We start from the raw sequence: 4,790 nt of genomic DNA on the forward strand, positions 1-4,790 counted from the left end.
TATGTTATATCATATCAATATATCAGCTTCTTTTTTATATTCAGAATGAAAACTTCATATAGGTTTTTTGAACTCCCTGATGGATTTTCTGATTAATTGGCAATCGATGAGTTTCAGTTGATTTATTTACTAAAGACTTTGAAATTTTAACAAGATATCAGAAACACTCGACTGATTATTTTTTGCATAGGATATTAACTTCAGAACACAATGAATTATATTTTACTTAAATAAATATCTTCTTATAATCTTGGTTTTTTTTTTAGTTAATATTTGAAATTAATGTACCATCGTCATTATCAACACTTTAAGTGGATAATTCAAGCATACATGTTTATGTATTCACATGATTATCTGTTAATAATAAATTTCGTTTATTTTTATTTTTATTATAAATCAAATAAAACCTATAGGAAAAACATGTGATTGATGAACTTTAAAATACTATTTTATCAATGGTGTAAGTTTTGTGTTTTATAATTTTTTTTTAATAATCTACGAAGTGTTTTATAAAAATATAAAAATAAACACATATTTAAAATTTTTTTATTAAATTGTTTGCGATTCGAAAATAAGGAAATACATTCTTTGGTACTACTAAAATAATTAAATAATATTGCTAATACATAATCTATAATCTAATGAGTTATTTGGAATTATATAATAATATGACTTATGTTAATACTTAAGTTTAAATCATTGCAGTGTAACACATAATGTACTTAGAGCTTTCTATTTTTCAACGCAGAAAGATCTACACCAGATGACTTACGTTTTATGCGGTAAAATGCAAGTGGTATTTTGATAGTTATACTTAATTATTAAAATTGTTGTTAATTTATAATTTTTGAGTATTGACTAATAATAATGTTTATTACCAACAATCGTATAAACATATAGTCTGTGTTTAAATAATATCGAAGTACATTAGGATCTCATTAATCCGGACCTTATTAGACCAGACTTCGCTTAATCCGGACAGCCGTTTATAATACGTAAATGACGCTAGTTAATCTAAACTATCTAAAAATTGTCATTAAACACGTAGAAAATAGCAACGATGAAAACATATGTGCGTATTATGAGCATCTAAGGCATCTCCGCGAGTTAATTATTAAACAAATCACTGCGAAAGAAAGACAATCAAAGATTAGCAGTTTTTTTAAACCAGTAAGCGTGTCAAGTGTGAATAATGAAGGTAAGCCTTAATATGTACTGTATTTATTATGTGATAATTATAATACATGTATGTGCTATTTTTTAAGTATAATATTGTAAGACATACATATGTATTAGATTAAAACTTGTATAATAAAATATCCAATACATTTTTTTTAAATTTATGATTTACGATTTTTGGTCATTTCGTTTAATCCGGACTTTCATTAATTCGGACAACCTAGAGCCCCGATTAGTTTGGATTAATGAGGTTCTACTGTACTAAATAGTAAACTAGTATCTAAGGTGTACTCTCAAGAAGTTAAACTTTTAAGTATCAACAAATGTCTATTATTTTTTTTATCTTTATAGATTTAAATTTAGATTATTTTATCTAGATACATTTTTGTCGTATTATCTTTGTTTTTATTTGGTTAAAAAGTTTTTGTCTAATCCCAATATTGCTTATAATGTATTTTTATATTGTCAAATCCATATATAAAATTATAGAGCTATAATCATTACAACTCACCAATGAAACATTATGCTGATATTTCCACTTTAATATGTAGTAGATTATAAATTATAACAATTTTCAACAAGTTTTAACCTTTACAATATTTCGGGAAAATATTGTGGGGAGAGGAGCTTATTATATGAGTTTGTCATTAAGCTACGATAATACTCGTATTTTTGGAGAAAAAAGGATTTTCAGGACAACTACCACTTAAAAAAAAAAAATTCAAAATACGCCACTGACCATATTATTAATATCGTCCGGTTGCATATTATCTACACATATTGTATCCGTTAATATATGAATTTGAAATTCATCGCAAAGTTTATCGAGATTTGACAAAAAAAATTTAAAAAAAATGATGTTATATTATGAATTTCTCAGCATTATTTAAAATAATTGAGAAAAACTGAGCAAAGATTCCAAAAATCTTCAACCAAGGTTAAAATTTGAATACTGCATTACCTATTATTTTATCAAAAACTATTTGTATTGTTATTTGTAAAAATTATTTATGTCTGTGTATACGATTTCAACCTTAAGAATTGCTTCGATCATCATAATCATTTGAGGATTTTAACAGGAAATGTTGTCCAGTTGCTACTTTAGAAGTATTTATTTTACGTATATTTAAACAGTTTTCTTAATAACAATGAAAAACTTATTAATATTTATAAAAAGGCGGCAACATTTTTATTGTTTATTATTATAGTTCTGAAAATTGAATACAACATTTTTTATTAGATTTTTTTTGTAAAAAGGAACAAAACAAAATGATCATAAATTGGCAACTTTTTTTTTATAATTATTAGAAAATAAAATATTGACGAAATCGGTTATTTAAACGCATTTCAATTATGCAATATTAACTATTCGGCTGTAATTCTATAAAATTACGGGTTTTCAATACAATTTTACAATTTTTAAAATATTTATATTTATCTTAGTGATTCGAAACATTAAATGTTAAAAATTAAATGCTAGTATAAGTACTCAATAAAGTTGACTGTGTACCTATATTAGCATTTTTAATACATTTATAGTTTCAAAACGTTTGAATAAAATTTATACTGTTATAGACACATGACATTTTAAATTTTTTAAAATCGTAATAGGTTTTAGTTTGATAACACGGAGGGGGGTGAAGAGGCACGACAGCTTTTAAATATAATTTACTTAACTGTTCTGTTTAGGTTTTTTTTTGCAAAATGTAGAACATCAAAAGTTCAACCAACCTTATTACGAATTGGGTTCTACTATTATATCTATCAACCGTGTTTAGATATAAAATCTGTTCAACATGATCTCTTTTACACAGAATGTTTTTAAGTGAGCAATAGTAAATTGGTTTAAAGTTTAAAAAACCAGTACAGCAATACCATTCACCAGTCCTGGTATCATCTACTGTATCTCATAACAAAAAATATTAAAAAAATGCAATTAATGCATTTGAATATGATAAGTTGACGATCCAGTTATCCCTAGATTTTACCAGTTGCCAATTTTTGACTTAGGCATTAGACTAGGTCTAATTGGTTTGACCAGTGACATTTGCCTATTTATGTAGTCAAGACCGTTTATCATTCCCATGCTGTGCAGATGTGAAAATCCGTTATTCGTCTAACGATCGGATACACGATCAATGTGTGGGATGGTATAATTTTTAACAGTTTTTTTTACACGATATTTTATAAAACGTATTAATGTTTATTTTTAAAAAATAATCGGCTTTTCTATGTAGCAATGATTTTCCGGACATCATCGTCATCGTTGTTGTTATTGCAACGTTAACAGAAAATAATATTAAATTGTATACTATTAAACTATACATTAATTAATAATCAAGTCTGAGTTTCTAAAAATATCGAACCTACACAATAGTAATAATTATAATAATAATAATAATAAAGCGTCGTTATAGCCGCGTATGTCCGTATAAGTATAAAACATTTGACATTACACCTATGCTTAACTACACCGCGTATAAACTTGAGGGAGGATAAGGGGGCGTGAACACATTGCTGATGGAGTCGCAAGCAGTCATCGCGAATTACAAAAATTATTTTAATCAATAAAAATAAATAATAATCGTTACGGATTTCGATTTTACAGTTTATTGACAAGGGTATACAAAAAAAGGGGTAGTAAAATTTTTAATTTTTGAAAGGGAAGTAGAATGAAAATATGTTGAGAATCACTGGGCTAAAACGTAGGTGGATGTTATCATTATTATAATGTATAGCGTTATAACAACAAGGCATAGTATACAGGCATAATATTAAGCCCGACTCTTAATACGAAATCATTATTGTCTATCGGCATCAATAAACGTGAAATTCTTACGCGTAAAAAAATAAAATATTGCCTTACGGATAAATTATTGCGATCGCGACCTAGGACGTCCTCGACCGCGAACAATTATTATATCATCTTTGCCTACGTTTACAAAAATATTGAGCTATATTCTATATAATATCATTATTATATTACCGTCACGTTCTAAATTATGGTCTCACGTGATGCAAATATTACGAACGTCATCGACGGAGGTGCGGAACCACGTCGAACAAAAATTTAATAAACGATCTTGTATGTGGAACGCGTCGGCGATTTTGTACGTTAATATGTATTAACTTGAAGCGGGGGTTGCGGAATCGATCGAACGATAAAAAAAATCGAATATCAGATCATTTTCGTGCGCGAAAACATTAATAAGTAATAAGTTGGCGATACGAAATCGCGGTAACGAAGACTCCCGTCTCCCGTGGACAATAATAATAATTCAAATTAACAATATCGAATAAAATAAAACAAAAATGTGCAGCTTTGAACGGTGACGGTCTCTGTTCGGCGCGTACGCGTGCGTATACTTGCTTGTTAATCGAAATGTGAACAGGTAGAATACGGCAGTCCCATTTACCGCGTACGGATTTTTGAAAAAAATATCGACTTAATTTTTTCTACTTAACAGATCGTTCGATGTGCCGACAAACGGTTAAGCCTCATCGTGGTCGCGTCGCGTAACATAATAACGATCACGTGGAAAACGCGGATTTACGAACCAACAGTAATAATAATAATAATAATAATAATAATAATAATAATAATAATAATA

This window comes from Sipha flava, unplaced genomic scaffold (assembly GCF_003268045.1).
Source record: "Sipha flava isolate LNK unplaced genomic scaffold, YSA_version1 1_pilon_pilon, whole genome shotgun sequence".
NCBI classification, from domain to species: domain Eukaryota; kingdom Metazoa; phylum Arthropoda; class Insecta; order Hemiptera; family Aphididae; genus Sipha; species Sipha flava.